Below are 17,683 nucleotides of genomic sequence, written 5' to 3'. Positions count from 1 at the left end.
AAAAAAAATATATTTTTTTTTAGAAAACAGCTGGGTTTAATTTACTTTAATTTATCCTCAAATGGGACCAGCCCACGACCAACGTACTAACAGTCCCAAGCTCGTGCTACTGTACCACGACAGCCTTAAATATTAATTATTTTAGTCATAAATTAAAAAAAAAGTTTCATATAATAAACATTTTATTTTACAGTTTTCAATCGAGACGAAACTATTGAAGGCAGTTCAATTATAAGTTTCCATTACACGTACAAACTTTCCCACTAAACGTTATATTGAAAGTTATTAAATTTTGCAAACTTGTTTCAACTTATACAATTATTTTACAAGAAATTGGCGTGAGTGATGTAGTTTTTATTAAAAACATAGTTTTTTTTAATGCTTGTATTATTTTTTGTTAAATTTTAAGTCATTTTTAGGGTTCCGTACCTCGATTGGTAAAAACGGAACCGTTGTATTGTCACTTTCTTGTCCGCCTGTCCGACCATTTATCTTGAGATTGCATGGAGGTATCAAGATTTTTATTAAGATTAATATAAAATATTTAGATTTATGATCCTTTGTAGTTAGCAAAAGATATGATGACCATTTATGTTAGATTTAATTATATGATTTAATAGATTTAATACTAATCAAAACCTATAGGGCACTTCCCGTGAACCTACAGTTATGAATTTTGGAAATTAAGGAATGTTTCTGTAGAAACTATTTATTTTTTTAATCTCATTCGTTGTGAAAATTGAACTGAATTGAGCGTAACGTTAAACGATTAAACAGTAAACATTACTGCTTTTTTCACCATTATTAAGTAAATCAAAGAATTAACTCAAATATGTATCATTTATATGTAAATAATATAAGGAAATAAAGCTGTTTTATGAAGTAAAAATCACTTATATCTTTTTACAATCCGAGTACTTAAAGCTTCCTCAATTTTACGCCGAAAATCAGGGGAAGCGGAAATTATAATAACGCTTCCAACAAAATGAAAAAGAGATGTCAGTTTCATTTTTCGTTCTCAAAGTAAAATGTATCAGGGATAAAAGACGGTACTGTAATATGATTTTCTTACAATCAAATATATGTATATATTTGCAAATTACTTTTATTCTACTCGTATTTTGCGTTCATATTTGAAAAAGCTGTTATTTATATAAAGAAATTTAATCTTTTCTACTCGCCTGTTTTAGTAATTATCTAAATTTAGATAATTAATTATAATTAAAATTTATTATCTTTCAAATAAGCAACATTCTCTGTTGGTATAAAGTGAAAAATCTATAAAGGTAGCTTATAAAATAAGCTTTTAGGAACTTCCTTTATTATGTTGCGTTCGAATTTGAGAAACCAATTGATAATTAATCCGCTATAAATTAATAGTTGGCTGGACCAGTTGCCTTTATCTTTGTTTGCCATTTATTATTTGTCGGGGTTTAACACCCCTTTTTAACAACAAACGTATAAATTTTACCAACGGTAGTTTAATAGAATTAATAGTCATTCTTCCCATATATCATATTTTATAAGGACATTTAATTAACCTAATATATACAGTAACATTACGTAAAATGTTAAAATAACGTCATATTATACAGCCCACATACCAGAAATACTCTTACAAAGAAAATACGCACCTTCACCGATATTATCGGAATATGAAGGCGTTATAAAAAGTTTATAACGTAAATCATTGCACGTAATAGTACCTCGGGGCGCTAGGCGTGAATTCTCATTGATCAGAGTTCCTTGCCAGCCGCCGTAGGCTGAGCGCGTCTACGACAGTCGCGCTACGCTCGTAGCCCGCTACGCTCGTAGACACGGTGTACGCAATAAACAATAACAAGTTATATATAAGTTCGTTTGTGTAGTGTCACGTGATTGATTGCAAGGAGCTACGTGAGTAAATGTATTTGCACATTCTTGTAGTTTTTGAATTTTCTTGCAACATTTGTGTATTCTTGCATTTTTGCGTGTGGGTCGTCGTACCGGTACGTGCTTGGAATGTTGACATGTTCATTATTTTAACAACTCACCACGTAATTTACCTGGTGGATATGTTATAGGAAGTATGTGTATGTGGATTTATTGGTCTACTAGAGAAAACGTAATAATAGGAAATTAAAATTGCATAAAAAATTAAAAAATATTTTTTTGTTGTAAATTAAAGAAAAAATCTCTTACAGTTTAATTAATAAATATTTACATTAAAATAACTCAGATCCATTAAAATTGTAGCTGATTTTTTTTAATACTAGAAGAGAGCCGTCATTTCCATATATTCAAATTTCTTTGTATCCTAAAGGGTCCGGGGTACAATTTTATTATACTAAGGCAAATTGACAAGTACGTTGGTAGAATATAATTATTTCTTCTTTTTTCAAGGACAGCTTCGTGTAGTATGTTTATGTTAACTATATATTTATTTTTCATTTGGTATGCATGGTAAAGAAGGGGAATGGAGTGTCCTAACACTAGGTTCCGTTTACCTTCCCTGCTGTGTGGTAAATAAGGGGCGTCAAATAATGAAATATTGATGATGTCAGATAAAATTTGTGTACAGTTCAGGATTTAAGTTTGCTGTTGTAAAAACAAAGTGTAAAAAGAATATTTACTACCTCATAATAATTTACAGCTTAATAATTACTTTTAAAATTCTAATACTATAACTTTTTATATCAAAATAATATCTGAAAACATCTATTCATTTTCTTTGGATAAGAAGCATAAACTGAAGTTTCTATTTAAATTAAATTCCTAAAACAATATTTTTAATACATTTAATTTTATCGCATAGTAAACTGATAGTAACATTAAGATATTTAAACTGCGTCTAAATCCGTTAAAGCATTTAATTGCTAAGGCCACTGAACCTTATTAAGCTATGGAACACCACTAATGGATATTTCTTGTAACACTCAAACAATGAGTGCGATGTATAAAAATTAATTAGGCTAAATTACTTTGATACTTTTCCTTGGTTGCTCGTAATAAATATATTCTTACACAGAATATTACATAATATTATTTTCATAAAAAATATGTGTTAAGTTTATTAAATTCCTTAAATTACGGAACACTACGTTTTTCCAATTTCTTACTTTTTCTTGATTAAATCATCTATATTTTTTTAAGTACTATTGTACTATACTAATATTATAAAACTACAGAATTGTTTATATTGCTAATCTCAGGAACTATACATTATTGGATAGAAAAATACCCATTTAACGATTAAGGCTAGGCTGTATCACAGTAATCATTACGTCATTCAATCATTTAATGTAAGCCATAATACTTGCGGCTATTTCTACTGAAAAAGCGAGCGAAGCCACCGGTACGAGCTAGTATTAAAATCTAAAAATAACATATATTCTATTAAGATATAGATATATAAACAAAAAGAATTCCATATAAGAATATTATGTGATGACGATATTATGTGAACTCGGCATACTGTACTGTATTTCCACAGTCATGAAAGTGGGCCGATATGGATTGCTTATTAAAACACATTGCCTTCAAATTGCTACCTTGGTAATTTGGGTTTTCTTTTTCCTTTTGTTTCGAGTTTTTGGGCTTAATTTATATTTACGTAGCTTATATTTTGCTTTTAATATGGGGGACGGAGTGTTTTAATACTAGGTTCCCTCTGCCTACCCTGCTGTGTGCGGGATACGGCGTGAAGCTGATATTTTGCTTTTAGTTCTAAAGTAAAATCATATTATTGTTAATTTTATTAAAGTTTTTCGTATGTTATTTCTTAATATAATAAAGACAAAATAAACAGAAACTTTTTAATAATTGTTAATTATGTAAAAAAACAATGATATCTTTAATATTCGTAGAAAACAAAACATTTCAACTCTTTCTGTTTTCACAAAAAATACAACCATTTCATCTATAATTAGTAAATTACGTGCTATAATAATAATGGAAAACGTGTTAGCGTGACATATATTATTTGAAAACCGTGATTAAAGCACTGCGTGACGCATATTATTTATGGTCTGTCGATATGTTGTGAAGGTCGTCTCGATACAAGAAGAGCTTTTGTCACGCCATACCCTACGTAACATTTATAAGGCGACTTTCAAACTTAGTTTCGTGGAAATTCTTAATAAGGAAACGAAATTGAACATGCAGAAGGTGAATTTTGACTTTGATTTTCTTGAAGTTTTGAAGCAGGGTAGGTAGAGGGAACCTAGTGTGGGGAACCTCCACTCGAAATTTACGTGGCATTGCGGATTGAGTGACGCAACTCTACGCCACACATTTTGCTTTGGTACCAGAGCGACGAAATTAAAATATTAATAAATCGTAATTCTTTCAGAATCGAACCAAAACCCATCGCGTTACAGTCACATGTTAGTCTTCCTGCGCCTCAATCCTGATTCTTTTATAGAATTAAATATTTCAACATTTATTTCTATAAAAGAATTAGAATTCGCACTAGCACAGCATCTGACTCTAGAGCTGTGGATTCGGTTCTAACATAGGAGAATGATTCGATAATCTTATTTATTTATTTTTTAACTCTGGTAGACAAAACCGTTTTAAAAATTGGTCGTTAATTAGGGAAGAGAGTGTCTTAGCATTAGGTTCCCCCTTGGTTCCCTCTATAGATACTTATAACATATTTGTGAGTTTCTATTTTAAATTTGTATGTAAGTATTACATAAAATATCTTCGAACGCCAAATATGTCTGGCATTTCTTTAAGGAACCATAACTTAAGCAGTTCACTGAACTGTAGTTGCATTTTAAATAGTTTTCTACAAACAAATTGCTTTATGGGATGAAGAAAAATATGATCTTTTTAGATGAAACTATAATATTATGGTAGTTTTGTATTTTGACGTTGATTGTATTTTACATAGTGAAACTAAGAAAAATCAATCACTTGCTGTATCCCGCATGTAGCAGGATATGCAGAGGAACCCTAGTGTTAAGAAATTCCGCTCCCTATATCCGCCGGATTCTGGAAGCATCGCCTGTTGAGTGGCGGAACTAAAAGCCGTGCTTTTTCGAAACAATTTGCCGTGTTTACATTCACACTCTTGTCTTGTCTTGCCTCAAAAATTGATGGGCAATAATCATGGACAAAGCGATATTATATTTTGAGATAATTTAGCGCTAAGATAACGATGTCATTTTAGCGTCATTTTTTCTATCTTAACTAATACAGTAATTTCTCGATTAGTATATTCTTTATATCTTTTTCTTTCTTCTTTCATTCAGTAAAACATGTACCAAATACATTACGGTGATAAAAAAAAATATAAAGTGACATGGATTTTCTTTTTATATTCGTTCATATTTAACATGGTGCGAACTGAGAGCTTATAAATGTCGGTTAGCTTTACCCCACCCAGCTTTTGACGCGACCGAGAAACAAGAATAGCTTAAGCTTTCCCGCAATCAGGAATAGAACCCACGATCATCGTGTACAATTGAAACCACAAATCTTTATATAGACAATAACTATAATCTTTATCACCAACAAACTATTATTAGCTGTCGTAAAGTACAGCTATTAATATTAAGATTCTAAGTTGATATTAAACCATTATCCACCTACATATATCAGCTATATGTAGGTGGATAATGGTTAATAGGTTATGAGGGTCGCGCTGGATAGAAACTGATGGTGGTGGTTGATCATCTGCTCTACATGTAACCCTGATGCTGATCACGATCCTGAAACTACCGAGAGAGAGATACGAAAATATGCCATGTGACGATAAAGCCAAGAACTGTGGCTGTGTTAAGAATGTGGTGATTCCTTTTTAAAAATCATAGAAGTTGCAATTAGCTTAAAAACCGTTTCAGTAAATAAGCTGAATTTATTTGAGGTTTAAAGATCTTTTGAAGTTTTTCTTCAATATAATGAATAATTCAGTTGCAACTTCCTTCTAACCTAAATTAACTTTGTTACTTCGTGTTAAAATTGATGGAATTTTAAATTTTTTAGTACTTAAGCCTTTTTTGATAAGCATAATTTTTTCTTTTTATTATTACGTAATTTTTGTATTATTCGACTTCCCTTTAGTCGGCCGCCAGATTTTATATTGTGTAATTAGAGATTTTAATGCTAAATTAGTTGACATAGTAATTTTCTACTTTTCATAAAAAATATGTATCGTATTAGGATTATATGGCTGAAAATGAGACCAGTCGTGGTGCGAAACTGCAAACCGAAAGATTGTGAGTTCGATTTCCACTCGAAGAAGTGAAATATTTTATATTTTCATTTCTTTGCTCTGGTAGTGTTGAGTATCCAACACGTGATGCCTCTAAAATTCTGCAAATAGGGAACGGAGTGTCTTAACAATATGTTTCCTCTTTCTACCCTACAGAATATAGCGTAAAGCTATCAAAAAAAAAAGGAGAAATATAAAAAAAAAACACTTTTATTGCACATTCATATCCCATTAGAGAGTTTACAAACGTGCTTAAACAAATATAATCAATATGTACAAAAAAAAAACAAACATAACGGAAACATATTCCGTATGAATTCAACGGGAAAACAAAATGGAAATAACGAATGGTTCAATGGGACTGATTTATCGATGCATAACGATGACTCTCGGGTATATTTTTGTATGAGGTCTAAAACAACGTGTTTTAGTATAACATTTCTAGATAAACAAAATATACTTTTAAAGTAAATATTGCTATATATTTGTTTTGATAATGGAGAGGAAATTGGAAATATTTATACGTATTGTTTCATTTAGCGCTAAAACAAACACTACAAATATATACGTATATTTATATGACATTATAAAAAAATATATTTTCAAACAGTTTTCTTAGCAGCTGTGATATTAGTAGTAAAATCGTAGTAATATGTCTAAAAACAATCTAAATGTCTTTAAAATATTCTAAGGAAAAACAACAAAGAAATAAAGATGGTACTATTTTCTTAGAAGGTCGTGGCGCAGCGGCAAGTCATAGGGCTGTTTAGGAGATGGTTATGTATAATTTTTTCATACTTCCCTTAGGGGAGCAAAGGGAATCTCGCCCACTTAATTAACGAATTGTAGAAACATTGCGTGTTGAGTAACGGAGTTAGAACACCAGAGCAAGTAAACAAAAATAATCCACCCACCATCACCCCGATTGAAAATCGAACCTACAAGTGCCCCCTTTTTTTTTACAACTTTGTATTATAAAGCTTTGTATAAACGCTTGCGTAAACGAAAATCCCTGAGTAACTCATTAGTCAAAGAGCAGGGGATCATTTTCTTTAATCTAAAAGATGCGAACCTTTATTCGAGTTCGTTGACCTCCGAGTGTTTTTGTTCTTATTTATTTTTTAAATAGTGTAAAACGGTTTTTTTAAATATTAAATAAGCTTGAGGCCGGTGGGTTACAGGGTTGACGGCGATGGGTTCGATTCCTAATTAGGGGACCTAATTTTCGAGACATTGCATTTTATACAGTGGAGCTCTACCAGCTTTCTCTTGTTACCAATACGAGGTAATGTAAACTTACTAGCCCGAATGGGAATCGAATTCTCAACCGTTTTACATATATATATACCTATAAATATATAAATACCAATATATAACAAGATTGTAAAAATAAGTAATAATTGTTACTTACATAGACTTTATCATAAAAGGAAGAGGAAAAGCAATTTCATAAATAAACGTTGTCCTTTCTTACCTAGCCTTATTATAAGATATTCTGTTGTAATGAAGTTTTATCTTTATAAGGAATAATCAACATAAACCTCTCAGTGGGGGACTAAGCTCCGCAAGGCTTAGTACTTTATTTAAATCAAATAGGTTACTGAAAATAAAATAACAATATTAAAACTTAAATAATAACACTGTTATATATGAAATCGAATTATTTTTATTTTCGCGATATGATAAAGCAAAATGATATGTAGAGTTCCGCCACTTAGCCATGTCTCGAATTCAGGTTAAAAGAAGAGAACGGAGTGTCCTGGTGTGCAGAATGAAATAACTATTAAGCCAATATTCTACTGAGTTGTTGATACGTAAATTATCTAAAAAAGGGGGTTTTTTGACTTATGAAATTAGTTTACGTTTTGTTTACAATATTAGTTGGCGTTGTGTTCCGCCACTCAACACGCAATGCCTGAAGTATTCCGCGGACATCGGAAAACAGATGGTCTAAACATTAGGTTCCCAGGTTCCCTATGTCTAACCTACTATGTGCAAACTAAAAAAGAATACGTTTCATTATAAAAATTTAAGTGGAAAGTAGTCTTTTAGGTGCATAATCGTTCTCGTGAATTATTTATTGCTTCTGGAGGAAAACTTCCAAACACACGGTGGCTAAGAACAAAAATATACATTAGTGACTTAAAAATTCTTTTTGTGAAATATTAACAGTATAAAGGTGCTTGCAGTTTGTTCTACAGCATTTTTTTGTAAAATTTTAAGTAAGAAATTTTAAGAACATAATCTTTATATATTCGTATAAAATAAGATTAAAAGAGCTTGGTGACAAATATCTCCGTTTTTTCCTTAGTTCTATAAGATAACGTGGAAATAAAATACTAATTTAAATGGATATTTTCATTTCTGTGCTCTGGTGTCGAGGCAAAGCGCGACGTAGAGTTTGGCCACTCAATAGGCAATGAATCCTTCTGAATTCGGCGGAAAATAAGTACAAAGTGCCTTAACACTAAGTACCCTCTGCTTACCTAGCTGTGTGAAGCTGATATATATTTTTTAATCTACTATATTACATGTATAACAGTTTGTATAAGGAAAAAAACAACTTTCACAATTACAGTAAAATAATAGTGCTGTAACAAAAAAAGAACAAATATATTTCAACTTGTCATAAACTAAAATAAGTTAAAGTAAAAATTATTTCTTTCTTGCCATAGTTTCTTCTGCTCTTTCTTATTTTCTTTTTTTATTATTTTCGTTTTGTTTCCACTGTTTGTATTAGCAAGACGGCGTACTAGGGTTAAGTACTAGGTCGTAAATCAGGGAGACAGACAAATGACCTGGACCCGGCGTTTTTAAATTTGGTTGGAATATCCCATGAATATCTAAAGATTATCTGAACCTTTTGCTTGGGATTACTACATTACTAGACATATCAGCGTTGCTAGATTTTATCTCAAAAAGGGGGATTTTTAAACATTTTATGTAAGGCGGGATTCTTACGCCAAATTTGGGATAAAAAAAAATAATGAAAATGTTATTAATTATTTATCCATTTATTGGAGTTTCAAATTTATTTATTTCATTTTAATGTTATTTTTAATGAAACAAATTTCATGTCCTAGTGACTGAGTGTCCATAATTGTTTGACGTGAAACATCGATCGAATTTGTATATATATATAATACTGTATTATATTGACAATGTAAACCCTACATAATAGGGTAGGCAAGAGGGAACCTGGGAACCTAGTGGTAAGACATTCCGTTCCTTATTTTCCGCCGAATTTTTAAGGCATTGCGTCTTGATTGACGGAACTCAACGCTGCCGTCTCGTAAGTTGGTGAGTGAAAATGAGAATATTAAATATTTAATTCACCCAAGTGAGAGGGTTCCCACAACCACCGCGCTTACAATCAGGCGGCCTATAAGCAGCAAATTTTGTATTCCAACAAATTTCAATACTAATTTCCAAACAACTAGTTCCAAGTTTTAACATTCAGTATTTTAGTTGTGAAAAGGAAAAATTATCTTCGTCCTCGGGAACTACGACTGAAATATTTACGTTTCGTGGAGTTTCGTTTGATTGTATAAAATTGAGCTTGATTATACGAGTATAGAAGCTTGGAACTTCCTTCTGTGAATAGTGTTTCATATTTCTGAAAGGCAAAAGAAAAATGTTACATTTCAAATTACTTTTCTTTCCAAAGTATATTATGCTTTGCTCGCTTAATTCGTTTTTAACATTTTGGTCTAAAAAAATAATTGTGTGTGCCTATGTTGAGTTCCCCCACTCAACACGGAATGCCTCCAAAATTCGGCGGAAAGTAGGAAACGGAGTTAAGACACTCCGAGACACTCCGACACACGAGATTCCCTCTGCCTACCCTGCTGTGTGCGGGAAACTGCATGAAGCTATATATAAAAAGCAAACATTTTAAGGAAATTAATATTAGGCTAATGTAGTAGCTTTCTTTGATATTTTCCGAGGTTTCGCTTTATAAAAAGCAACGAAAGCTTGAAAGGTTGCAAGCTTTCACATTAATAACGGCATTATTAAAATGAACATTTTACCATATTTTAAACATTAAATGAGAAACGACGGTTTTAAAGGACTTGGAGCTTACACTGTGGAACTGAAAGATTTTGAATCACGCCTTAATAGTGAAGTTTGTATATGTGTATGTTAATTTGTTATGTTAGTGGATTTGAATCGTTAAAAATAAAGTAAGATAATAAAGAAACATATATCGTCTATATGTTCCAAAATTATTCTGAAAGAGGTTCTACGTAATGCTAATAAATTATATGTATCACCCAATAACAACACTTTACACGAGTTTCCTTCTAATCAGGGCCTTTGCCTACAAGGAACTGCCCCTGATTTACACAATTACACTGCTTATATACTATTTCTCACCTAAATCTACCCTCTTTTACACGAATTCGCTAACACTACAATGATGTTTTCTTGGTGCATCTCGACAGTATGTAGCGATGGTTATCACTTTCCCTCATATAATGTCTCTTCATTGAAAGGAAAATTCTGGACGAACTATCTTATCTGAAGGATCTCATTGTGTACTCGGGTTTCTTCAATAAAAATTACGTGACATTCGTTATATTATAAAGATTATAGAGCATATAGGAAAAAATCTATTTTAGTACAAATGTAATGGGATTTTAAATAAAATATCGAGGTTAGCGGCGCAGTAGCGTAAAATTTGACTGTAAGCGACAGTTCTAGGTTTGTGTCTTAACATTAAGGGGGACCTTAATGTTAAGAAGTTAACCTTAATGTTAAGGGGGACCCCTACATATATTAGGGTCCCCCCCCCCCCACATAAATGCGTCATTTTGAACCTATGCAATATATTAAAAAGCATCTACTAACTTTATATACCACACATCTTCATCTTCCCTTCCCAATCTCGAATTAAAACCATCAGCTATCTAAAGCTAAAGCATAAAAATATATTTCCAATAGCAGAACATATTTGGATTTTTCGTTCACGAGTACTTTAGCACTGACACATTGATTGAGATGAATCGAATGTCGGACGTTTTCCGGGGGGTAGGTAGGTACCTACTTGTGATTGGGACGAGCTTGTCTTAAACGACGGCTGCGGGTTTGATTCCCATTTAGTGAATGAATTATTTTCATTTTTTTGCTCCTCCCCTTATATATTAAGGATATATGCAGGATACAGCGTGAACCAATTTTAATTTAAATCAAAATTTAAAATTAGCTTTACGCTGTATCCCGCACACAACAGGGCAAGCAGAGGGAACTATTATTAAGACACTCCGTTCCCCACTTTCTACTGAATTGTGGATGCATTGCGTGTTGAGTGGCAGAACTCAACGCCGCGTTTTGCCTTGATATCAGAGCGAAGAAATGGAAATATAAACGTAAATAAATAATTCACTTCCTCAAGTGGGGATCGAACCCACTACCGTCGCGTTACAGTCACACCCCTGTGCCGCTGCGCCACGAAAAAATATAAAATAAAAAAAACATATTAAAAAAAACATTAACTAACCCTATATCCCAAATATCTCCATATAATATTTCCATTCATCTCTCCAATAAACCGTATAACTATATTTCCAATGAATACACAACATATTTGGATATTTCATTCACAATTTCCCATTTCAGCACTAGTACCTACATTGATTGAGATGAATCGAATCTCGGACGCCTTCTGGGTGGGGGGTAGTGGGAACCTACTTGCGATTGGGACGAGCTTGATATATTGATTGCCAGATCCATTACTCATTGCTGGACGTATCTGTTAATTGGTTTTATATGACAATGGAATTGGTTGATAATCCTTCGTTTGAATTACTTCCGTTGGTTCAATATTTGTTAAGAGTTAATAATAGTAAGAAAAATGTTAGTGATTTTTTTCTTTTTATTAACATTAATTATTAATTAAATTCATTTAATCATTAAATATTGATTATCATAATATAATTATCAGTGACTCTTTACGATTAGTTAATTTATTTTTTAATGTTAAGAAATAACGTTCTCAATTTTTCTCCTAAATTCGAGGACATAAAAACTTAATAAAATTGTAGTAAACTGTAGCAGTTTCGATATTTGATAAAATAAATACCAAATATTTAATTTCAAACAACGACCCAAATAATAAATGATAAGCGAAGAGTCCATCTTAATTATCGAATTGTTCTGCCAAATCCGAATAAAGAGGATTTGCGGAAGCGAACTTGCCGAGTTCGAGAAGTTGGGGGTCGGCCTGAATAAGATATTGTTCGTAACTTTAGTTGAGGATCTAAAGATTAAACATTAATCATTTGAATTATGTATATCAATCAACTTTTGGACTGTGGTCTTAAAATAAATTGTAGCATCTTATAAGTATTCGTTTATATCTATCGCTACTGAATATTACAATAAATATTATATAACTTATTTATAAGCAGTAAACTTCTTCTTCTATGGTCACGATATGAAGGGCGGCGTTGAGTTCCGCCACTTGACACGCTATGTATTGAAAATTGGGCGAAAAATTAACCTCTGCGAATCCTTATAAGTACGGGATACAATATGAAGCTTACAAATACACCTAATATCTAGTCTCTTTATATTTAAAAAAAAATTAACGAGCTATGGCCATTAATGCAGTATTGGGGTTTACTAATTAATATACCATTGAAATTGAACTCTCCACCAATGCAGTGAAATGCAGTCGACTGCGTCATGATAGTAATTTTTTTTTTAGATTTATTTATTTCATTCAAATTGTATGCTCTTTATAATGTTATTTCTATTGTAATTCAAATTTTCATGAATTTTTGTAAATAAAATGTGAAATTTTAATAATTTCTGTACTGCAAACAGACGGTATTATAATGAGCTTTTGTCATTCAATAACTACGTACAATAAAACTCATCAATCATTTTTATTAATTTTACATTTTGAAAGGTTGGGACAAGAGTTTGTGTATTCATTGAAAATATTTTCTTTATAAGTCGTTGGAAACCCTTGACACGAAAGGATGGGTGTTAGAAGTTTTACCTGTCTCAATGAAAGAATCGATTTTAGTGCGGTTTGAGGAAAATCGAATAAGCCATTTAAGAGCTATTTTTCCAAAACGAGGTATTGATTTTTTGAGTACCAGAACTCAAAACCTTGCTTTATCTTACTAGATAGGAATAATACAAATAATTAGCTTTCTCGAGTGGGAATCGAACCTGTAACAATTTCATTTAGAGTAAGACGCGACCCAATGGCACATGTAGCGATGAAGGTTCATTAATTTAATTTATTTGATAAAATTATCAAAGATGGAATATATTACTAAGAGATATACTAATTTAAATATGAATAACCATTTAATTGCCTTTCATTAAGTAATTAGGATCTCATTAGGATAATTAAGAGTGAAACTTAGTTATTCGTATGATATATTTTATCGTTAAATTAGTACGTTATATATTTTTTAAGCTCACACTGTTTTCCGCACATACTCTTAGCAACCTAAGGGAACCTGGGAACCTAGTGTTAATACATTCTATTCCCAATTAAAACTCTTCTGTTCTTGTTTTTTCCGCAGTATTCTTAAGGCATTGCATGTTGAACAGTAGAACTCGACTGGAAGTTAAAGAAAATGAAAATATAAATATTTTATTCCCTCAAGTGTGAATCGAATCCACAACCTGTCGCAATTACAGTCCACGCGTTTGTGCCCCTGCGACCACGACTAGCCTGTAAACTAAACTTAATTATATAAACGTAATTTTAAGTTTTAGGTCTGGATAAGGTCTAAACTCTAATGTGGACGTGGTAATTTAGGTCAAGTCTTGATGGAAGGTTCGGCTGCCGGAGGTCGTACGTAATTTGCACTTACAAAAGTTCAGTAATTAAGATTTTGTTAATAATTTATTCTCAACGTAAAAATTATTAAAGTTGTTGAGTTTTTTATTTTATTTCTTTAATCGCCTCACAGAATAAGTATTTTTTTAGTTTTTTAGATACGTACTAAAATTTGGATCAGGTGGAATTCGAATTCGCGCCTCTTCGAAACCTTCCAAGTGCTCTGACCACTAAGCTATATGTATCCCGCACATAGCAGAGACCTGAGGAAACCTAGTGTGAAGACACTCCTATCGCTACTTTAAGCCGAACTCTAGAAGCGTTATGTGTTGCGTAGCGTAACTCAACGCCGCGCTCTGCCCCAACACCAGAGCGAAGAAATTAAAATATAAATAAAATTATTTCATTCCCTCATGGGGATCGAACTTACTACCAGTCGCGTTTACAGTCACACTCTTGTGTCCTGTGCTACAATTGGCCTATGTTTATTACTATAGATTAAAATACATGTATATTTACAGAGAAGCAAAAGATAAATTAGCTATCTCTCTATTTCCGGTCATTCTACGAGATTAACTGATGGGTGGTAGACCCAAAGCCTTTCCTTGTTTGAGCTGGAGTAAATTAGACTACTTGGAACATTCATATGGAAGACGGTTGGATATATCATTAATTTATTTATATATTTGTATATATTTTATTTATATAATTTTAGATATTAACGAGAAAATACAAGTTAAGTATATTTTTTTTATTCAATTTCTAAACTTTTCTTGTTTATTGGTGGCAGAGTGGAGAATTTTAAATATTTTAATATAATACTCCAGTAGAATTCAAGGCTAGAACCGAGTACAATCAAATACTCCAAACGACGGCGCCCAAAGAAATAAATTTCACGTTAAACTAGTTGTCGTCCAATTTTTCGCTTGTTAAACGTAATATTCCCCGTGTATTTTACTACTGTTACAATAGAACGAGACAGGTTTTGGGCGGCGGCGTTAAGTCTCGATACTCAAGACGCAATGCCTTTAGATTTCACTGGAAAGTAGACAGCGGAGTGTTTTAGCACTAGACTCTCTCAGTCTAAATCACCAACAAAAAACTAACTAACTATATGCCCAATTTTAGGTCTCTCGGCTCAGTAGTTACAGTTTTTTCTTCAATTTCTTATGTAAAAATTCTGAAATTTATCGATGAAGAGGATTTTAAAGTAAATTATAAATCTCTGTGTATAAATAATATATAATATTAAACATACTTATCGATAATCAATACAAGTTTCAATACGAACCATTATAATAAAATGTAACAGATAAGGGTTTTATAAGGGTGCATGGCGCATTGCCAAGTATCGTAAATGCAAATACTTAAATTCAACTTTACGACGTACTAAAATTTTGTTATATCTTGAGAATTATAGACAATTTTTAAATCTATGAGAAAATTCTTTAAAATTGTAGTATACTTAAATTTAATTTTATAAACGTTTTTTACTGGTGTTTTTTAGTATATATATTTATATATAAATTATTTGACTTGGAAAGAAGTAGGAGAAGTCTAGCCGTGCTATAGAAAGACCTCAAGCATCACGCTTGAGGTTGTCGGTTCAGTCCCTACTCAAAAGAATGAATTACTTTCATTTGTTTTCAATGCTTCCAGAATTCGGCGGAAAGTTGGAAACGGAATATTTTGACACTAAGTTCTCACCTACTTTGCGAGATAAAGCGTCAAGGTAAAAAATACAGAAAGAATATTAAATAAAAATATTCATAGCACTTTAACTGCATATTTATACAACAATCGACTTCAAAAATATTTTAAAAAAATCGTTAAAAGAGATTTTATTCTCTAGATAAATCTATTTCAAATGTGCAGTTTTAAATAATAAATGTACATTTATTTTATATCTATTTTCTACGACGCGCGCGTCTAGACAAACACGGAAACAAAAGAATAAGCTGACTATTGATTGCGATCGATACAAATAAAATGAAATGGTTAGTTCACTGTAAAAGTTGTAAATTGCTTGTACATTTTTGAACAGAAGAAATAGAGAATTTATAAAGAAGTTTAAATTACTTACAATTCATATCCATATTCATATTATTCAAATCATCATCATCATCATCATCAACAGCCATCTTTTGTCCACTGCTGGTCATAGGTCTTCCCCAATTCTCGCCACGATACTCTATCCTCAGCTGCAGATCCTCATTTATCCAAATGGAAATATATATTTATACACATACGTGCCTACGCATTGGTAAAAAGGCAAAGCGCGGCGTTAAGTCCCGTCACTCAAAACGAAATGCTCACAGAAAGAAATGCTTACAAAATGGGGAACGGAAGTGTCTTAATAGGAACGGAGTGCTTTAACACTAGGCATCTAGCCTGGAACACTAGGTTCCCGTTTCCCTAGGTTCAGCAAAATCGTAGTTCATTCTCTTATATATGTAGATATAGCGAGCGAAGCTAGTAATCAAACATATTGTAGGAAGTCCGTGCCAACGTTAATTAAACTCGATTTTCCATTACACAGGGTCTTCAGTTCAATTTAGTTTGATATAGTTCATATGTATAGTGGGTACGTGTGGTACAAGTGTGTGACTGTTAGCATGGCGGGCGGCGCGCGATACGCGGCGTTAAGTTCCGCAATTCAACACGCAATGCTTCCAGAATTGGGCGGAAAGTGTTGGGCGTAGTGTTTTAATAATGGGTTGCCTTTGCCTACTACGAGTAGTTTGCATAATAGATTATATAAATGTTTTCTAAGCCTGTTTAACATAAATGGAATTTAAAAAAAATTGCAAAAAACAATATTAGATTTTTATACTATTTTAATTTTTTTATGTCTTATAATTTAAGTTTAAAAGAATACCTACAAAGTAAACTATCAATTTCCTTCACGTGTACCTACTGGAAAATCGATAATATCTTCAAGGTCGATTCAGCAACTCGATTAAAGTAATTTATATAATAAGCTATTCTATACGAGTATAATAAGTGTGGCATATTAACGTTATAATATTAAGTTTCTTTATATAAATTGTATTAACTTTTGAGGATTGACGGACGGACGGACCTTAACCGCGCCTTGGTAGATACAAAAATATTAAACTATTTATTTTCGTCAAGTGGAAATCGAACCTACAACCTATCGCTTGTGTTCCTGCACCACGACAGCCAGTAGTGTCAGATGGTCGCTTTTATTATAATTTAGAAAATCATTAAGCAATGTAAAATATATTTTAATGAGGAATTTAATATAGCGTTTAAAGGGAAACATCTCCTTAAGGAATACACAGTAACAACTTTACTCTAACTCGTTTATACCGAAACGAAAGTTTGCGAGTTCTTCAATTTCTAAAGTTAGGATCAAGTGAAATTTCATAATAAAAATTAATATTTATATAAGGAAATGTCATTTTCTCGTTAAATTCAAAAGAAATTCTAATTCTCGTTAGAAGTTCAAAATCTTTCGTAAATAAGATGAGGGCAGTTACCTTTTAGATAAAAATAGATGCTATTGTAATGATTTTATATAAATAGTTTTTATATTTACGATAATTTGTTATAGAAAAATGTAAATCAACCTCTTTGTTTAATAAAAAGATATATTTGAAAATTAATACATAGAACTAGCGCGACGCTTGATGTGTTGAAAATTCTGATGCGCATTA

The 17,683-nt window shown here is 32.0% G+C and overlaps 1 protein-coding gene across 1 annotated transcript in view; it reads left to right on the top strand.

Annotated features, from left to right (window-relative positions):
- Positions 1-1,760: 1,760 nt before the first annotated feature.
- The window catches only part of LOC146536329 (atrial natriuretic peptide receptor 2-like), a 49,597-nt gene continuing 33,674 nt past the window's right edge, over positions 1,761-17,683 (top strand). Inside the window, exon 1 of the mRNA XM_085190414.1 lies at positions 1,761-1,896. The gene's annotated coding sequence lies outside the window, so the exon portion shown is untranslated. The remainder of the gene's footprint in view (positions 1,897-17,683) is intronic.

Source organism: Heliconius melpomene, chromosome 9 (assembly GCF_056956725.1).
Source record: "Heliconius melpomene rosina isolate 202511_hmr_F chromosome 9, ASM5695672v1, whole genome shotgun sequence".
Taxonomy (NCBI): Eukaryota; Metazoa; Arthropoda; class Insecta; order Lepidoptera; family Nymphalidae; genus Heliconius; species Heliconius melpomene.
This window is presented reverse-complemented; position numbering and strand designations above follow the sequence as displayed.